At 34.8% G+C, this 22,059-nt stretch overlaps 2 long non-coding RNA genes across 6 annotated transcripts in view; both read right to left on the reverse strand.

Moving 5' to 3' along the window:
• LOC107398890 (uncharacterized) overlaps nt 1-22,059 on the reverse strand; it is a 109,755-nt gene that overhangs the window by 39,234 nt on the left and 48,462 nt on the right. The gene's annotated exons all lie outside the window — the stretch shown is intronic.
• LOC135266802 (uncharacterized) lies at nt 2,573-4,024 on the reverse strand. The gene is made up of 3 exons (XR_010334965.1): nt 3,469-4,024; nt 2,870-3,414; nt 2,573-2,809 (listed from the first exon to the last, which is right to left on the reverse strand). It is a non-coding gene; the product is annotated as an uncharacterized LOC135266802 (long non-coding RNA).

Below are 22,059 nucleotides of genomic sequence, written 5' to 3' on the forward strand. Positions count from 1 at the left end.
ATCTCATAATTCGTATACCGCTTCGATTTTGGCATTACACCCGTCGGGATTTATTGTACAAATTTATTTCTCTATTTTTCCAACTACATTTACCAACTGGATAGTTTCCTCATTTAATTCATTTATCATAATTTATTATTCTGTATTATATTTAATTTTTTATTACAACTTATTATTTATTCTTTCATTCAATTGTAATTAAGTTAAATTCAATGTAAACATATCACAGCTGTGAAATGGCCTTTTAATTTGATATTGTTTCTTATTACCAAATTCATTTTAATTTACTAATTATTATTTATTATTATCATTTATTATTACTATTTTTCATTTTTGAATTAAATTTATTTTGATCAAGGCCTGTCGTTTTCGTAATCAACATTCAGTAGCTAGCTGACAAAAAAAAGCTACTTGGCGCCCTTAACTAGACCCACGACTCCGGCTCTCCTGAACCACCTCTGAGTCCGGAGACGGTGTACCTATTTAATAATAATAATAAAAAAAAATATCGTGACAGGACTTATATGTTTTTCTTTTTAAATTATGAATCTACATATTTTTCTGAGTATAATCCTGTAACAATGTGACACAAATGCTGCAGGAAGTACTAAAAAAATACTCTCAATCGGATTTTTTTAACAAAATTAAGAAATTTTGTTAATACATTTTTTACCGTTACCCCAATTATTCATTCGACCAAGGTCTACATTTTTATAAACAATGTAACTAAGTATTTTATCACTTTGTTTTAGTATTTTCTTTATCAATTTTGTCACAACAATACAGGATTACACTCAAAACAATATGTACATTTATAATTAAAAAAGAAAATCATATGATTCCCATTAAAAAAATTACGTTGGGAGCGGCTACGCGAAGGCGGCGGCCGACTACCCACATCAAGACATTTTCAATAAGAGAAAATGTTGAACTGTCTGTTTATCGTGAATTTTTTTTATAGTTTTCATTTAATAATTGTTGCTTACATCGAGAAAGCATTTTAGTTGAAAAACAATAAAACTTGGCAATTTTATACAATCGTAGATAAAGTATAGTATTCGATTCGTGTATAACAAGACACATTACATTCGTTAAATTATAAATATTAACAGTCGCTCGTGTTCTAAATAATTCTCGTCTAAACATTAGTCAAAAAATCTTCTGCGAAAATTTGAAGACAACAGTACAGAATCAGGGATAAATTAGGTATGGGTCCGCTCACGACGGTTTGCGTGTGGCTCGCTATTTTAAACAATTTTTGCAAAGCTATGGTAAATGTAATGTAGTTTTTCGACATATTATCTTCTTATAGACGCTAATACTATTTCTTTGCACAATTGTGACTGAATTTTTAGTCATCTAAGCATCAGTAGCAAAGAGAAGAAGGTCATCCGCACACGCAAACCGAGCTGAACCCATGTATAGTATTAGTTGTTAGAAGATTCAAATGAAGAATTGTGTCAAATTAGTGAAAACATTTTGGGTGAGAACTTAATTACCGGAGTTCAAGATGCTGAAGTTGCAGAAAATGTCACTCCTAAAATGGTTCAACAATCTACAAAGGATGTGGGTGTGCAGGTTGATTTGCTAACTTTCTCTGAACCATTCATTAATTTCATTGGCACCGATAGTAAAGTTAATACTTTAACGGGAGTTAACAGCTTAAGATTATTGGATTCCATTGTAGAGTGTGTGGATAAAACCCACAAAAAAAAAGAGACTCGGCAAATTTAGCGGTAGAGAAAGAGTGATTTTGACTTTGATGAAGTTAGAGTGTAATATGGTATTTGCTATGTTAGCCATATTTTTTCGTACTTCTCCATCAAACTGTAAAACTGTATTTAAAGAAACTATCTCCGAGTTGTGTGCGGTTATGAGTTCTGTAATTGTGTTTCCACCAAAAGAAGAAATTCAAAAAAATATGCCTAAATGTTTTAAAAATTTTGAAAATGTTCGTGTTGTTGTAGACTGTACTGAGGTAGGAGTTAATATTAGAAAATGTTAATGTTGTCGAATAAAAACTTACTCACATTACAAATCTAAGCAGACTATAAAATTTATGACTGGAGTAAGTCCTGAGGGCCTAATCACTTTTGTAAGTAAAGCATATGGGGGAAGAGCATCTGATAAGGCAATTTTTGAACAGAGTGAATTAATTAAATTGTTAACCCCTGCCGAAGATGCAATAATGGTAGATAAAGGGTTTCTTATAGACGATATCGCAAAAACAAATTTTATTCAAGTGTTTCAACCACACTTTTTAAGAAAGAAATCTCAATTTAATCAACCAGAAGCAAATTTAACAAGTAGAATTGCTTGCGCTAGAGTACATGTTGAACGGGTTAATCAAAGAACAAAACTATTTGCTATATTAAATAATCAAATTCACAGCCACATGCTTCCTTATATTGATTCAATTATTGTAACCATTTGTGGTTTGGTTAACTTGTCAGCGCCTATTTTGGCTGAAGACAAATTTATGTAATTATTTTTAAATAAAGAAAACAAACAATTCTGGTTTATTATTAGTTACTGCAACAAATGTAATGGATCATATTATTAAAATACTTACACTTTAAAGTTCTTAACATAATCTTTACAAATTCTGAATGAAAAGGAACTGAAATATTAATATAATGGATTTCTTTCTTAGAAAATACAATGAAATCGCATTCTGTTACATTCAAAATTGCCATTCCTAACTGGACTTGACCGTAATATGAATGCCGTCTCTTAAGAGTTATTTCATCATTTCTTCTTTCCAAATAGGCACACGTTTTTATTAGATCTACCGTACTAGACTCTTTCCCTAAAATTATATTGTTTGGGATTAAAATTCGATAAAAAGCAAGAACAAGAATATTTTCACCTGCAACAGGGCACTTTATTTCTAAAAGTTTCCATGGTTTCATATTTTTCATCACTACTCCATTAGGGGAGTAGGCCAAAAAAGGGCTTTGAGGCGGAACTATTAGTCCACATTGAATGACGGTCACCTTTTCAACTTTTTCGTAGATCTGACGGGCCAAGAACTCACACTCGATGCCATGTCGTGTAGTTTTATTGGAAAATTTTTTGGGCCAAAAATATTTTATGCTTTTATTTTCCCAGTCAGTCTTGTTATAGGTGTAGATCCCATAACACCTTGAACCGGTGATTCTGAACTGTCTTTCTTTGAACCACAATTCTTTAGATAAAAAGGTTTGGTGACAAAGTGTTTTGTAGTCAAAATTATGTAGCAAGTCATAAATATTTTGGCAACATTCCCTCACTGGTCCAATTAAAACATCTGTACAAGTTATGTTCACTAAAGAACTTGAACTACAAACGAGACTTAATGCGGCTTCAAGATTTGCGTCGATTGTACATGTAGTAGTTATTTGGGACGTTGGTAGGTCCCTGCTACATCTTTTTCTAAAAATTTTATACACATATATGTATAATAGCTTATCAAAATAAATAACGTACTTATATATTGCTAACGCCGAGTTCGGTGCTGCACTAAGTAAATTTGCCCGACAATCCTCCTGCAATTGTTTGGGCAACGCTGTAGGTACAACAGTTTCAAAACAACTAAAACTATTTAGAGGTCTTGGACTGTATTCTTCCAGATGCAACCGTTTATTTTTGTTCCATGGACAGCTACCGTCCGTTGGTGAAGCTTTTTCTAACTTGGTGAATGATATCTTGAAACACAAAACAACACACAGCAAAACCAAAACCCTAAAAATAACACAATTGTTTATGTCATTGAAAATTGACGGGCTTGATAAAATGCCATAAATAAAAAAGAAACGGTTCAACCTGGTGCAACGAAGAACGGCCGATACATGTTTGCACTGTCCTCCTAAACCTGCTTTACATGTGCAGGTCATTTGCTTAATTTTGCAAATATTATTTGGCAACATTTCAATTTGTCCCTTAATTTCATGAGGATTGTTCTTCAACGCAGAAGTTTGTAAACTTAATGCAAAAATGTTTATCCAATCATCTAAAAAGCATGTAAAACCACTAACATTACCGTTTCTAATTGTTTTTATTACCTTCGGCATTTGTTTTCCCACATAAAATAATATCAAGCGTTCATTTAAAAAAAAAACTCTAGAGTGCTTTGAAATTAAAAAACAATTGTTTTGTATGTCTATGATTAATTCGTGCACTTACTTGTCCAATTGAAAGATTTCATAACCTTACTTTTTGACAATTAAAAAATAACACATTTTCGTAAAAATATTTATTTATTAACTATAAAAACTGTTGGAAATGTCTTCCTTGTTGCTCAACACAGATAACACAACGCCTTCGAACACTGTTTAACCCATTAGTCAGTTCAAGTTGATTTTCGTTAATTTCATTAATTTTCTGTTGAATGCGTCGTCTTAATTCATCAATAGTTGGAATTGGTGTAACAAAAATTGAATTTTTAATGCGTGGCCAAAGATAAAAGTTGCAAGGCGTTAAATCACATGATCTTGGGGGATAATCATTTGCTGTATTCCTGCTAATTATTCTGTCATCAAAAAACGTTCTCAGAAAGTCTAAAGTTTCTGCTGTGCAATGCGCTGTTGCACCATCTTGTTGAAACAAACCTTCTCGTAATTCATCATCGTGAAGTTCTTCGATAAAAGGCGTAAGAATTTCTTCGCGATAACGAACTGCAGTTAATGTTCCTAAAAAGCACATCAAACTGTAGTTTTAACACTAGCATTACGAAAAAACACTCAACCTTGAAAGAAAATTGGACCGACAATTCTTCTTTTGCTGATAGCTGCCCAAACACCTATTTTTTCTGGATGAAGAGGTTGTTCCACAATTTCATGAGGATGTTCTGTTGCCCAAATTCTCATGTTTTGTGAATTCGTATAGCCAGACAGGTGAAACCATGCTTCGTCCGTAAAGAAAGTTTTTTCCAAAAGTTCATTGTTATTTGCAATGTTATCCAAAAACCACTGACAATACTGTAATCTCCTAGGAAAATCCACAGGTTGTAACTCTTGCACGGATTGGACACGATATTGGTACACATGTAAATCTTTTCGTAAAAGTTTATGGCAAGTACCAACAGAAAGTTCAACTTGTTGAGACAGATGTCTAATGGAAGTTATTGGGTCTTGCTCCAAAATTTCCTGTGTAGTATGAATAACTTCTTCTGTTCGCTCAGTTGGTCTTCCACTACCTTCTTTACGCGAGGTGGACGCAGTTCCACGAAACAAGTTCACATTTCGGTGAAGGGTGTTTTTAAATTCTTCATAGACGATAACAACCTCAGGAAAAGCTTCTCGAAACTCCTCCAGGCACGGTTGAATTGAATATTTCCAAACACCGTTCACTTTCTGTCCATTTCGGAAATAACTTTCCAACAAAAAGGCTTTTTGTTCACTGGTATACACACTGATTACAAATCAAGAAAACACGAAATTTAGTATTGAAAAATACTGTTTTTTTATGTTCGGTAAACAGAAGCAACAATCACACAAAAACCAAGCTTGTATTGGTGGAAACCGGCGGAAACGAAAAAAATGTCAAGTTATGAATTCTGGTTTAATAGGCAACCAACAATACAATGCCAAAATTGTGTACTAGCCATGGGCACTAGCTAAGAATACGTAAAAAATTCAACGCATGCTGCGAGTTTTTTTATTAATGAACGCCTGATATGTCCAGCGTTCAAAACTGCTTCCCCTTCAACAAAATTGCGAGAAGCTAGTGTGGATTGCAAATTTCGACCATATATCATATAGACTCGCCGTAAAGCGAGTTTGTAGGCAGGTTGTTTGAAGCCAACATGAATGGGTGCGAGGAGTGAGGGGCAAGAGTAAGCTTACTCCTTGTTCAATGGCAGCTCGTAGTCAAGGGGCAAACAATTGAAAAAACATTACAAGTCTCAGAAATAATTTAAGTTTTGGAGATTCAAAAAAAATGCCTTAGTTAAAGTACTTCTAATTCTGTCTTATGACATGTCGTCAGAGTTGTGATATTCAAAAATATTCAGTGTCAAAGCGGAAAATCAGAATACGTTACAACGCCACTGGTGTGTTCACATATTTAGGTTAACACATGTATTTTCTTACTTTCGGATGACATAACCGATGAATAAGCCCTTGTGGATACTTTCTCCTGTATATTTCGACGCAAGAACCGAATTTTACCCATTCACAAGTAAATTTAAGCCCAAAATTCACCATTTTTTCCTTTAAGCACAATCGTGAAGCACGAAGTTTGACGAATATTAACGAAACACTTGGAAATATTTTGAATGAACCAATCAGAGAAGGGATACCTAAGGGTCAAATTCGCGTACCAAGCCTCATTTCCCCTTGCCCCACCTGCACATGTTGGCTTCAAAACAAATCTCACCTTGCCCAATCTATATGATATATGGTCGAAGATTGCAAATAATTGCAAACTTCTGATAAACTTAATCGTAAGTCGTTTTCCATCATTTTAACAACACTCCACCATAGATAAGACTCCACCAAACCACTACACAAATTATGCTACACTTCCAAACAAAATTGAACGATGAAATCAAGCCGGTGCTTCGAAATGCAACATAAACAAAAAAGTGAGGTTATATTACTATCCGCATTAGGCGCCCATTACTTAGCGGGAAAGCGTCATTTGAATCGCGAATAATTGCATTACAAAATACTCCTGCGTGACATGTGCCAGGCCCTTCGAAATTGTCGCCCCGACAATTGTTCCTAAATTTACCCTGACAATCACAATCTAAAAATTTTCCAACAACCCACATAACTGCCATCCTTCAGTTCTTCCGTTACATGGACCAGGGAAAAGCTTCAAGATCGGTGTAAAAAAACTTTTCTATTTTTCTGACCCACCGTCGTAGAACACTATCCTAACGGCCCGAGTTTGCTTTTTTGTCGTAATATCGATTTTCTACCAGGAGCTTTGGCAATGTATCCTCTTCAGTTGTAGATAGTAACTAATTGTCGACAATGTCCCAGGAAATGTCGATACTTTTAAGACATTAAGGACATTTCTTTATCTTCTTCTTTTTCTTTCTGTTGGGTGTATAGCTGATGCCTTCTGGCAAGTTGGTGTTTTGCAGCCCGAATTTGAACGGTGTCGTCAAGGGGTTATGTTTTACTGTAAAACTGCTGCGACAGTCCCGCTTCCCTTTCAGCCATCCCTGGTCAGTCCACACTTGCTCCCTCACAAGCTCAGAGATTTATCCTCTCTCGGTGTCTTCTCGTGGGTGTTGGAGCGCAAAAACAGCAACAAAAAAAAAAACAAGAAACATCAATTTAATTTTTTTACATCTAAGCATCCAATAAAATAACAAATTATTAAGTATTAACTCTACATTTCCAGAACCTTTAGGACTAAACAGACTGCATGCATTTTTTTTTCGATCTTAAACTCATCTGAATTGTTTATTAAGACATTTTGCCTAGCAGCGATTTTTTTGGCTAACCACTGTTAAACAAAACACCCCAATAACTGGTTTGGACGTCCAAATTTACAACTTAAATTAAAAAAATATTGTAATTAATTATGACATGGCCGTTACTTTGTGAGCTCACATTTTTACCTCTATTTTTTTTACTTTTCCCTTGTGCACTTATCCTTTAAAAAAATGTGTTTTCGACGTCGCATTCCTAAAAGCCCTATAAAAAATAAACACACGACTGTCGTCTTAGCGCATCGGCCTATGACAAAATCCCATAAAAGACTTCTATTCCTGGATTGGTCGCATCTCAATTTTCATTGTTCCATACCAACTAAAAGTGACAGTCCTGAAAACAAAATTATTAAAATTTTTCCTAATTATCTACAAATTACGTAATCAATAAAAAAATCTTAATATTAACACCCTCATTTTTTTTGTTAGATACTATTAGTTTTTTTCTTTACCCCAGTGCTCCAATTTTCTTCTCTTTTTACAGATTTATCTGTTCTTTTTCTCCTTTTGTAATCTGAACCCGATTCTAAATGTAATTGTTTCGTTCCGATAAAGCTTTCAAAAGTAGTCAACATTTTTTCATCCAACTGCACTCTAGAAAATTTTTTTGTTTCTTTCAGAAGGGATTTTGGTTTGTTTCTCAACCCAGATAATTCTCGCAATTGACTGATTGTTTTAGAAAGATTTATATTTCTTTTGGTTTCATATTTCTTTGTACTGAAATTTCCTTTTTTGCATAATTGTGTCCCATTTCTCTTCACTAGGTCAAAGCCATTTCCTAGGCCATGGTTTGTTATGGTGTTACGTTTAGCATCATCAGCAAATAGAGTAATATTCGCGTTGACTGTAGTTCGGGTCATTTTTGAGACGCTGTGCTTCAAACCTTTAACCTGCTTAGCAACAAAAGATTTGCTGAATTCGTGTTCTTTTGTGTCGAAATGTAAAGTTACGTTATCAAAACCGTTTCGCAATTTAATACTGCCATCGTCAAAATTTACACAAGCCCTAAATTTATGTAAAAATTTCGTTCTCAAAATAACCGGTTTTGGCAATTTTTCGACCACAATGGCATCTATTTCCGTTTTGAAATTTCCTAATTCTATTTTCACTTTCACGATCCCCAACGTGGAAGTCCTATCACCACCTGCTGATAAAATTGTTGTTCTGTGACTCGTATTTATTTTTCTTCCCTCAACCATGTTTCTGCTAACTAGGTTGCCCGCTGATTCTGTATCGATAACTATGTCGATATATCTATCATTTCCTACTCCTTTTAAAGTTAGGATCTTGCTACTCGATCCGCATTTCTCATCTTCGTTGAGTAGAGTGATTTGGGAATCCCGAACTGAAACTGTTTTATTGTACCCGGATGTCCTAGCATAGTTTCTTGATTTGGCGCGATTCCAATTGTCGTTTTATCTAATGTTGCCCTCTAACGTTAGCAACGAAAGCGGTTCTTCAGTCTTCTCGCAAAAATTGATCTTACTCCAAATGTTACTAACTTTGAATACCACGTGTTTTAATTCCACAAAATTTTTGGTGTCGCACCCAAGAACATAATACGTGTGCCGAAAAGTGGAATGCATCCCCGCCTCAAATTTATCGCGAAACATCTCGAATGGCATTTTAGGGTTTACTTTATTGGCTAACGCAACCATATCAAAGCAATAATATTTTAAACTTCCACATCTTAAATTTACTCTCTTTAACCATACCAGATTTCTCTTGGTCAGCTTTTGCGGATGGGTTTTGTTGGTCGTTTGTAGGTGAAGGCGCTTGTTGTTGTGAAGGGTCTTTCCCCTTGGTTTTAATTTGCGGTGGTTGCACCGTCGTCTTTTGGGCCTCTGGTAAGCTTTATCTTCCTGGTACGTCAGACTTGTTGTCCATACGTCCACGACCAAAACCTACACGGCCGCGTGAAAAGCCACGCCCTCGTCTTGAACCTCTTGCTTTGTCCATCGTAAACCGATACCGGCACTTAACCTCTTAAAGTCGCGAACACCAACACCAACCCGGCATACTATACAGGTTGTTTCACATAATTTTACGAGGTCTACACCTGTAAAACCCATTCAACAATAAATAGTCCAATACGAACTCGATTACAAATTTTGAAAAATTTTATAGTATTCTCTAGTTTGCTCACCCTTTCAAAAAATTGTGAGGATTTTATAATTATAATTATTATCATTATTATAAATGAAACAATGATTAGTTTCACAACTACTATTTATTGATCTACAAAAATTAAATAAGTGATTAAATGTGTATTTTTTATGTAGCGTTTTGTGACTTTTGTATCTTTGCTATTTTAGACTTTTTATACATTATTTTATGTACATACTTTTACCCGGTACACAGGTGCGCTTTATTCCATGTGAATTATGTTTCTGAATAAGCAGTTGGCTTTTTTAAAAATTTATTTCAAGTAATTACAAGCGCGGTGAGACATAGAGTGTCTCCCCTCTACAATTTAGCATATATTTATAATATAAAAAATGTTTACTAAGCATTAAGCACTAAGGGGATATTTTGCACATATAATTCCTCCCCTCTTAGCCCGAAACTCCGGAGAGGAACTAAAATTTGGCATCGCGGGGTAGTTCTACTGGCTCAGGGGCTTCTTCCGTTTGGTTTCTTCGCCGAAATGCTATCTTCTGCATCATAAACCAGATGGCTAAGGCTAAAAATACAAAATACAATATAGTAGTTCCGGTTAGGTGCCAAATATTTTCGCTATCTTCGTAGGGGTACATCTGAAGTCGGGGCAGGTTGTTAGTTAAACTTGTAACTTGAAGGGTCCTCAAGGTTAGCTTGGGAATCTTCACATTATTTCTTGCAGGAAGTCTGAAGTCTTCTAGAATTATGGGTTTTCCTTCGGTTGTATCATTAAAAATCAGAAGTTGATCATTGACGTATTTTTGGCAGTTTAGTTGATTTTCGAAGAGGAAGACACCTTGGATTTGGTGTTGTGCCAAAACATTGGAGCAAGAAGTTTTGATGGGAACTGGTACCGGAAAAATGCCTAGATACTGATTAATTTCGGGAACGAATTCGAGAGTTTGGAGCCTGTTGAGCTGGATTGGAAGACATTTTTCGAACGTGTTTTTAAATAGGATTTCCATTTGACAAGAAATATTAACATAGGTCCTTAATTCATTTTTACAGAAGTATTCCTTTTGGATTTTGTCACAGATGTCTGTTAACGGCCACAAATAGGACTCGCCTTTTAAAACATATTTTGCAGATGGTATGATTGTTTGAAATTTCTGGTCTGGAAGAGGTATTAAGTAAAATAATTCTAATTCACGTGTTTCGTACAAAGGAAAAGAAAGAAAATAAATTATTTCGAATTTATTAATGACACATTTGGTTGACAAAATTCTTTTATAATTTTGAATGTTTTCAGATTTTACAGGAAATGGTAAATGATTTTTATAAATAGATTCGATTTTCAAAAGTTCTTTGAAAAGTTCTTCATTTGTTATTATGCTTGGGTGAACAGTTTGTAATTTACAAAATGCCAATGAATTTTCAATATCTTGAGCAATATTCAAAATTACATTGAATAAATGACTAAGCTGGTTTAAGGTGTCTTTGATAAATAAAGTGTTTATTTGATTTCTTGTGACGTTTTGAAATTTTGATGTTAACGAGTACAATGCTCTCTCGTTATGTTCGATATCCTTTATAGTTTTTTCGAATTTATTAATTATTTCTTGATTAATTGAATATTGATTAGTCAGTTGATGTGCGATGTTATTTTGATTTTGTTTTATTGTGTTAATGACACTAGTTATTCTTTCATTATCTTCGGAGTCCATATTTCCTGTAATAGTTTTTATGATTGATCCTAATATGTTAACTAATCCTCTTTTTGCTCGTTTATTTTGGAAAAATGGGTAAAGTTTTTCGTCTACAAGATTAATGTTATAATGAATAATTTTTAAATAATTTTGAATTTCTTTTTGAGTTTCAGTTTCATTAGCCGTTGAGTTTTTCACGATTTCTAAGTAGGTTTGCAATTTATTATATTCTGTTAAAAGACCGGAAATATCAAAATAGTGGATCATGTGATGGGAAGAAGATTGAAGCCTTGCTTTACCTAAATTTATGGGAAGAATGCCAGGGTTATTTGTAATGTTTCGGTCTGACGAAACGGTAACCATTAGCCAGGTTACGAAGATGTACCTGCAATGGAATTTTCTTGTTTAGTTGGTCGTTTAACATTATCCATATGGAGTTTATTAAATTTTCTGCCGGTTTTTGATTTATTGATTTTAGGTTTTATCGTTTTACGGTCACGATTTGTCTCTAAAATTTCTTCTTTCTTATATCGATTTCGAACTTTTGATCTAAAATTACTTTTTACGAAGACTGTGTCAGGTAATTTAGTTGGTATGTTTTCCCTATTTTCATTTAATTTGGTTATTAATTTTTCTTTGTTTTCTGTTAGCCGTTTGTTAATTTCTTTAAAAATGATTTGCAGTTTTTCTTTATGAGACTGTAAATGGTTGTTTAAAATTACATATTCTAAATTAATATCTCCAATTTCTTGTTCATTGTTCAAATTCAAAACATTGAAAGGGGTTAGTTTTGTGGTACTGTGGATGGCATTATTATAGGCAATTGTGGCATATAAAATTTTTGTTGAGATTGGGTCTTTAGAAAATTCAGGACGATTGTTGAGTAAATTTAGATGTTCTAAAAATGTTGAATGGAAACGCTCTATAAGTCCATTACTTGCTGGGTGATGAGGGCTACAGAAATGGACATCAATTTTGTGAAGTCGGAAAAATTCTGTTATAACACCGTTATCGAATTCTGATCCATTATCAGTTACAATCAAACTGGGGACAGAATGATGACTAAAGAAAATCAGTAATTTTTTCATTATTTCTATTGCTTGCATGTTTTCGAGTAGATATACTTGAGCATATTTACTGAAAGCATCAATGATTGTTAAAAATTTGTGGGATTGGTATTTTAATACGTCTATATGAACAATCTCGAATGGTTTGGTCGGTGTCGGAGTCAAATTGAATTTTAGCTTCAATGGTTTGCGGTCGTATTTTACAGCTTTACATATTTCACATTTGTTGATAAAATTTTGAATAGCTTTTTGCATGTTAGGCCAATAGTAACGGGATGAAATTTTCTGTAGGGTTTCATTAATGCCACGATGATTAGATTTACCGTAATGGTAGTTTTGAATTATAGCAATTTGTTCTTCGGGGGATTCGACGTCTTCTAAAATTTTAAGGTGCCTTTTAAATAATATTGATTCATTGAAATGTTCTCTTAAAATGTTTCCGGTTATTTCATAAAGTTCGTCCGATGCGAAGTGACATGCATATGATACTTGGGGTATAACATAATTTTTTATAAAGTTTAGGATATTATTTTTCGAATCATTGCGTGAAATTTGGACTGTTATTCTTTGTTTTGAATTTTCAAATAATTTGATTACTACTGGATCTGAAGGATTGTTTGTAACGGAAATGAATTGAATTTGATTTTTGCCAAAATTTAACGGGTCTTCAGAAATAGGTATTAAACAGACGGGGTTTTCTTTGTTAGTATGAATTGTAATGTTATCGTCGCTTTCATCGATATTTTGGTCCAAATCTTTATCGGGTTCTACGCGGGTAGAACTTATGTCATCTTCTTTATTAATGAGTTCTTGATTAAATTTTTTTATATATTCGAATATTGGTTTATCCGAATAATCTGTTTCTGGTTCAGAATTGTTTGGGGTTGTAGCCATGTTTAAATTTGGAGGTCGCGACAAAGCGTCGGCGTTGCTATTTAATTTTCCTTTTTTATAGTGGATTTCGTAATCAAATTCTTCAAGACGTAAACGCCATCTGACTAATTTAGAGTTAGGCTCTTTAAGCGAAAAAAGCCATTTTAGTGGTTGATGATCGGTGACTATTTTAAATTTTCGTCCATACAAATAAGGGCGAAAATATTTGGTTGCCCAAACAATGGCAAGCAGCTCCTTTTCGATTGTGGAGTAGTTAATTTCATGTTCGTTCAGGGTTCGCGAGGCGAATGCGACAGGTAAATCGCTACCGATGGTTCCTTGTGAGAGAACAGCACCAATGGCGTAATTACTTGCATCAGTCGTCAAAATAAATTGTTTGTCAAAATCTGGGTATTGTAAGATAGGATCATTGGTTAAAAGGTTTTTGCAAAATTCAAAACAATTTTTGTAATCAGTTTCATTTGGGTCAATTTTATGGTCTTTCTTTAGTCGAATAGTTAATGGTTTTGTAATTTTTGCGAAATTTTTAATGAATTTTCGGTAGTATCCAATTAAACCAAGAAAACCTTTGAGTTGTTTCGGTGTTGTTGGAATACTATAGTCTAAAATAGCTTTAATTTTGTCTGGATTTGGTTTTATACCTTCCGGGGTAATGACGTGTCCTAAATAATTTACTTCTTTTTTTAAAAATTCGCTTTTATCCAATTGTATCTTAAAGTTAAATTTGCGTAGTCGGTCAAAAACAGCTGTTAATTTTTGAATATGTTCTTGTAAAGATGTCGAGAAAACGATTATGTCGTCTAAATACACAATGCAACAGTTATTTACGATACCGCGTAATACATTGTCCATCACACGTTGGAATGTTGATGGGGCGTTTTTCAAGCCGAAGGGCATTCTGACGAATTCGTAATGCCCATTTTCTACCGTAAATGCAGTTTTTTGGACATCGTTTGGGTCTACTTCTATCTGGTGGAAACCGGAAGCAAGATCGATTGTGCTAAAGTATTGACTACGACCCAGCTTATCGAGTATGTCATTGATATTTGGTAGGGGGTAACGATCTTCGACTGTTTGTTCGTTAAGTTTTCGGTAGTCGATGACTATTCTCCATTTGCGTTGCCCGGAAGCGTCTAATTTTTTGGGTACTATCCAAATTGGAGAGGACCATGGCGAATCAGAAGGTCGGATTATACCTTGTTTTAGCATTTTGGATATTTGATTTTGTACCTCCGTTTTGTGAATGTGGGGGTAACGATATGTTTTAGTGTGTATGGGAGTCTCGTCCTTCAAATTAATTTTGTGTTTCACTGCATTTGTAAATGTTAGGTTGTCAGAATCAAAATAAAAAATGTCTGAATAAGATTTCAGCAACTTTACTAAATTTTGACGCTCTTCTTTGTTACAGTGGTCTAATCTTACTTTGGAAAAATCAAAATTTTGTGCTTGAGGTTCAAGGTTGTTTAAATTTGGTATATCAAATTGGTCCTGTGGAATCACTTCAAATGGATGAGAGATGTCGACTTTTGTATGTTTGTTAGTAGGGTTTATTAACGACGTTAAAGCGAAATTATTTTCGAGTTTAATGAGACTTTCGTGAATTTCTAGGTCTGAAAATGTATGTTTTGGTAAAAGGGCAGTTCCATTTTTAACGTTTGCAATCTTAATTTTTATTACTTGTTCGGAATTTGGTAGGACTTCGATATGATTATTGTAATCACATAATTTTTTAAAGTTTATATCGATTTGGGTATTGGGAAGAAAGAGTTTGCCCAAGTTAAGGTCAATGTTTGCTTGGAGTTGTTTTAAATTATCAATGCCAAGTAAACAATCGAAATATTTGTGAAATTTGAATATATGGAACTTAACGATTTTAGTTTTACTTTTAAAAATTTTGGGACAGGGTATGGAAACGCTAAATTGTTCTTTTGTACAACCGTGCGCTGTAGAAATAATAAACGGGTCATTTTTTATTAATTCAGCAAAGTGAAGTTTTGCTTTTTCTGGATTTATAAACGATTTCGTGGAACCAGTGTCGATTAAGCATTTTAATTTACAGTTTGGAAAGGGTATAACGATATAAGGCAATTGTGAAGGGTTGTCGTCAATATTTAATAATTCAACATGTCCGAGGCTGCTTCTTCTAAAAAAGGTTCTGAATATTGTTCAAAATTTGGTTCAAAAAATGAGGTTGATGCACCGTTATTTGTTTCATTATTATCATCAGGACATTCTTGAATTTCAGATTGGTCATTTACTTCATTTTCGTTGTTGTGCAATTCTTCCGCGTACCAATTTTGCTGAGGTTGTCGAAAATTATAATTTGGTTTATTTGGAACTGTGTTTCTGGTACTTATACTCATTGGAACTGGTTTGTCTAATTGGGTTTGTCGTGGTTTAAATACGTTAGATTGATTTCGGTTTTGATTGAAATATTGCTGACGGTTAAAATTTTGGTGTGGTTGAGGTAAGGGTTTGTACACCATTGGGTTTGGTCTGTTGTGATTAGTTTGGGGTTTTGTAAATTTGGTCTTGTCATTTATGTTGAAATCATTGGTCAAAATTCGTAAAGCGTCGCCCAAACTTGCCGGTTGTCTAGTGGATAAATAATCTCCTAAGGGGTTGTTTAAATGTTTTAGAAAAACTCTTAGGGCCAAATGATTCGAATTTTGAATTAATGCGTCTCTGGCAGTAACGACTACTTGGGTCGAAATATAGCTGATTTGCAGATTCAAGTTTTCTTGAATTCTTGTGAAAAATTCTAGTGGTTTCAGGTTGCCTTGTCGCAAGTTACACAATTCGATGGTTAACGTCTGTAAGTCACGTTTGTCCGCGTATGTTGCTAATAACGCAGTTTTGAGGTCGTTCCAGTTTTTAATTTGATACGAAGCTATGTGAGCAGCAGCTTCACCTTTTATTTTATTTTTTATCGATTTTATTAATAAGGTATTTTGAAAATCATTTGCATCTTGTACATTGTAAAACTTATTAATTAACTGTTCACTTGTAGCAATGAACTCGCTTAATAAAGCTTGATTTCCGGTAAATTCCGGTAAAATCTGTAAATATTCAAATTTAAATAATTGTTGATTTTCTGGCATTTTTAATTTTTATTTTTCTTAATACTCAAAAATTTCAAACAATTAATTTTTCGGTTTTCGCCCGAATTTGATAAGATTGGTGCAATTTTTCGAGTCCGAATTTGTTGCAAAATGACATCTACGACTCACCAACTGTACTCCATCTGCCAACGTTGTCTTCAGGTTTTTTCGATAGGCGTCAAAGCGTTGAAACGCACCGTCTTTTGATTGGAAGTCCGTGGAGTTGTCCAGGTCCAGCGGCCACTAGGTGAAAGTCCTCACGCACTTGTTGGGTTCACAATTTTTCGGTGAAAGTCCACAACTTAGATTTTTGGAGGTTCACTTTTTTGGGCACAAGACGTTTCGCCTATCCTACTGACTGCGCCAATTATGTTTCTGAATAAGCAGTTGGCTTTTTTAAAAATTTATTTCAAGTAATTACAAGCGCGGTGAGACATAGAGTGTCTCCCCTCTACAATTTAGCATATATTTATAATATAAAAAATGTTTACTAAGCATTAAGCACTAAGGGGATATTTTGCACATATAATTTGTGCGCTTTATTCCATGTGCGATTTCTTCCATGTGCGCTTTTTTCTTTGTGCGCTTTTTCTTTGTGCGTTTTTTTCTTGTGCGCTTTTTTCTTTGTGCGTTTTTTTCCTTGTGCGCTTTTTTCAAGATTAGACATTTTTTTGCTGATGTCAGAAATTTTGTTGTGTATTCCGCATTTCCACAATCTAATTTATTTCCAATATGGCGGTTTTGTTTTTTTTAAGGCTTTATAAATGTTTTAGCGGCACTCAAAGCTAACATTACAAAGAGGTTTAGTAACTTATGTATGATTGTGAATTGAATACTACCCTGTTGAAAATGGCCGTTAGGTTTCATTAGAAAAACCTACTTTATGGACACAACCGTAGATTTTTCGTGGTTTAATACTTTTATGTCGTCTATGGTGGGAGTTAAAATATAATTTAAATTAATTTCATTATAATTTTGATTATTTGTATATACATATGTTAGCGTCCCAAAGGGGTAAACAAGAGTGAATGGGGTTTTTACCGCTAGAAAGACACTATTCGGAAAACACCACTTTATTTTATACAGATTTGAACTGCGTCTATGCGACTACTGCGTATTCGTACTATTCGACGCCTTCGCAGGCGCCTGCGTCGGGTGCGCCTGGGTACTGCCATAGGAACTGCCTATATACCGCTAACACGGCCATCCTGTTCCTGTTGCGTCCTCGCAACGCAACTCAAGGGAAATTCTGAAAACAGAAATCACAAGACAGTTCTCCTGTCTTCACTACTTTGACTTGTCTTTGATATCCTTGTTCAGGACTATCAGACTTACTCTGTTTTGTCTCTTATTTCACGAAAGAATGTCACTCCTTTATTTCTGTTACAATTTGTGGGATCGCCACTAATGTTTTTTTTGTAAGGTAAGTGGGACTGCCACTAACCAACTCACTTAGACTGTTGTCATCAGATGGTATTGCCATCCTTCCCTTTTTACCTTGTGGTTCTGCCACTACTCTGTACATACCAGTACATACCAGGTGGTGCTGCCACCCTAATTTGCCAGTGGTACTGCCACTCTTCACATTTACACACATCAGGTGGTACTTCCACCTTCCAGGCCTAGTAGGACTGCCACTAGCCGATTTATTGCACTTTCAGTGATATAGCCGCTCACTTTTTATTGTTTGTAATCAACTTTATTTGTATTCGATGCGTTTTGTTTACTTTACTTACTTAGTAACTTAATCATAAGTCTCCGTTGAGGGCCAAGGTCTCAACTGTTCGTATGCAACTACAGTGGTCCTCTGTCCCTTTTTCGTTAACAGATACCTTTCGTTCGGAAGTCGTTTTGACACAGTATAAGTAGGGTTGCCAAGTCGCCAGCGTCCGATTACCGAACACTAAATAATAATAAAAATACCCCTGACATGCGACAGTTTGTCGCTTTTGCGTCAACCCAAGCTGAGAAATATTTTTTGTTTATAATTAATATTATTAATTAATAATAAATTATTAATACTAATTATACATTATAATTAATATTATCTATTATATTAATTAAGTGAAATCATTATTTAAACGTTTTATTTGAAACTTCAACAATATAAATAAGTGCATGTTTGTACAACATAACATTTATTATATAACATAATAACATTTATTAAACCAACAAACAATAATACGCTCACAACTAACTTAACATCAAATAACAAAACAGAATAAGACTATTAATATGAAAACAAAAATATACATATTACTTATTTAAAAATATGTACTTTTTTTGTTTTTTTGCGGCACTCAGTACAGTTGGATACTTTTTAATAAAATCTGCGAATTCCGTGCAATTCATATCAAAATTTAATTTTGTTTGCAACTCTGCTTTTACTGTGTCTGTTCGCAGACGATTGCGCTCGTCTGTCCATATATTTCCCATGATTGAAAATACCCTTTCACAATAAGCATTACTGATTGGTATGGAATAAACAAATTGCACAATCTTTAATAAATTTGGAAAATTACCGCAAGCAAAAAGTTCCATCCACTTCTCAACCGCTGATTTATTCATTGCTACTAATTCAGGCAATTTTTTTTTCAAAATTCCAAACTCATTATGGAGTTCATCTACGTCAATATGATCCGCCAACTTTAAACTCTCCACACAATTTTCAAGAGTATGCCACTCAAATTCAGAACGTAGATTAAACATTTTTAGTAGCTTGAATGGTGAATTTTCTAAACTAAAATATTTTTGAATATATGTGGTTGCTCTGTCACCAGATTCACCATTTGCTTCAAATTTACAATAAGATTTTCAATAATCTCATACAGCTCAGGAGAAGCGCAGGTTTTATTCTCTAAAGCTAACACCACATTGTGGAATAAACCACTAATATGATGCACAAAATATAAATACATTTCCGGAATAGAAACATTATTCTCACTTGGGTCAGATTCTGCATCATCGATTACAAATTTCCATATTAGCTTATCGCAATTATCTTCACCTTGGCTGAGAAAGTAAGATTTTAAGGAAGGCCATTTTTCCGTTATCCGACAAATTGCTGGATATAACGAAAACCACCGTGTTGGGACATGACGAAGAATCTGAGCCCATTCAATCTCTAGAAACTCACAAAAATCTTTGAGCGACTCAGAATTTTTTGCAGATGAAGAAAATTCATTATAAATCTTAATTATCAAAGTTTCCACATCCATTGAAAGGACCTTTGCCGCAAACTTAGCAGCATTATTAATTACATGGCAATTGCAATTGGCCGAAATCAAACCAGGAACATCATTTTTTAAGTGAATAAAAACCGAATTATGTTTTCCGTAATTTACAGAAGCATTATCTGCAGCATAAGATGATATTTTGTCAATAGGCAGATTACATTTTTGAAGAATCATTTTGATTTTGTGGTAAATTGCCTGTGAAGTTTCATTAGCATCTTCATAGAAATCCAAAATTCGCTCTTTTATACCGACACGCACATCAAAGTAACGAATGCAAAGCGGAAATAATTTCATATTGCCTTTATTAGAAGCATCACTGGCAATAGAAAAAAAGCTAGAAGTTTCTAAATCTTCTAGTACTAGCTGTACAGAGAATGGTGCAAGAACATTTTCACAAATTGCGGCACATTTAGTTCTTCCACAAGACATCTTTCTGACTATTTCAGAATCTGAAAATACTTTTTTGTTAACTTTTGAACCGCAATCTATTGATAAATATGAATGATGATGTTGTATGCCATGAAACGTCTTAGTAAGTTCAGCTATAGTGGTGTTCGTGTCTACGGAAGTTCCCGGTTGTCTTAGAAATGAATCCATAGATTTATTAGCTTTTTCTGCTCTTTCTTTATTTTGATGTCCCTGTGAGGTATGGTGTTTTTTAACTGCAGTTATGCCGTCCCATTTTATGGTAAACGAGGTACCGCAAATTTTACATTTTGCTAATTCATCAGAATTAAGGTCCTTTGTCAGCCACTTATAAGAGTCTTCCCATGCTTTACTATAACCGCAAAGACGTCTTTTGCGACTGCCGACCTCGGGTTGCTAAAATCGAACAGTTTTTAAGAATTAATAAATAATTAACATTAAGTAAACTCAAACCTTTTCCATTTTTACACTTTTAGAAATAAATATACGCAGTCGCAGTGTGATCTAATAACACTTGTCAAAAAGGAAACTTTCGGCATTGCTGCAATTCCGCATAGCATTGGGTAAAGTTAACAGATGGCGCGCGAAAACAAAATTATCAAAAAAACAACCTATTTGCAAAAATTACCGAACAAATTGTTGTTCAGTTTGTCCTTCGTTCCGGACACGAACAATAAAGTAAATTACCGAACAGTCCGGACGAAATCAGGACGGTTGGCAACCCTAAGTATAAGGGCCTTTGTACTTCGCACTTTCCACCACCAGCTAGTTGAGAATCTTCAACTGCTACCTTATCTCCTTCCAAAAATAAACTTGAACGAAATCGAGTCGCATCGAATCGCTGAGCGTGCTTTTTCGTGTTTTCCTGCATACGGACACGTGCATCGGCGACGGCCTTGTCAGGGTCGACGAAATGATCGCTTGTCTCCCAAAAATTGTTGAGTTGCGACCAATCTCGGATTTATTCCCAATTGTAGTACTGCGGGTACGTAACCAGTTGCAGAATGAACAGTAGAATTTAAATTGTGTTCAATTGCCGCTATTGCAACGGTACAGGTATTTTCTTTTTCGGCAGTTAATGTTGCTCGCAGAAGGTTGAAAACAGTTCGCATAAGACGTTCAACTTTCCCGTTTCCGCTTGGAACACCAGTAGCAATGTGATGCAGTTTTACACCTTGTTCACTCAGAAAATTTTGGAACATCGTTGATGTGAAAGCAGTTCCTCGATCCGCAATAATGCGTTTTGGCCTTCCCAATTCTTCAAACACTGCTAATAATGCACATATAGAATCTTCGGAAGTTTTCTTCCGTATCGGTTGCAGCCGGCAATATTTCGAAAAGGCATCAATTATTACAAGAATTTGTGTACAGCCGTTGGATTTAATCATAGGTCCAGCGTGATCGATATGCCAGGTCTCTAAGATGTCACTGGGTTGCTCACCATGTTGCCATAACCCTGAACGAGGACCAGTATGAGATTTACCAAGGACACATGATCTGCAGTTTTTGATGTATTTTTTAGACACTGTCCCATCTTTGGCCAGAATAAATCTTCGCTCATTTTCTGTATGCATTTGTCCCAGCCAATGTGTGGAGAATAATCGTGATACAATTTCATCGTCAATAAACGAGCAGCAATAGGTACAAAGCACTTTTGAGGTTTTGTTTTTGTCACAACTACATTGTTTATTACAGTGAAGTCTTGATTACAATCCGGGTCATTCAGTATTTCGCGGCAAAACGAGTCATTGTTTTGGAATTCCCGTAATGTTTGGACATCTGATATTTTATTTGCGCTTATCGTTTTCAACACACACACTTTTAAGTCACTTTCTTCGTCGACGGGATTTCGGCTTAAATAGTCTACGTGGGTCATTTGTTTACCGGGTAGATACTCAATTGAAAAATCAAAATCTTGTAACTTCATCCACCAGTGGGCTACACGACGATGAAGATTCTTTTTCAAAGCGGTTGCTCGCACCGAATTACAGTCTGTAAACACTGTGAATTGCACACCGTACAAATAAACTCGGAAATGTTCTACCGCTTCGACGATAGCCAGTGTTTCCAAATCATATGCGGGGTATCTGGACTCATAATCAG

This window comes from Tribolium castaneum, chromosome 7 (assembly GCF_031307605.1).
Source record: "Tribolium castaneum strain GA2 chromosome 7, icTriCast1.1, whole genome shotgun sequence".
NCBI lineage: Eukaryota > Metazoa > Arthropoda > Insecta > Coleoptera > Tenebrionidae > Tribolium > Tribolium castaneum.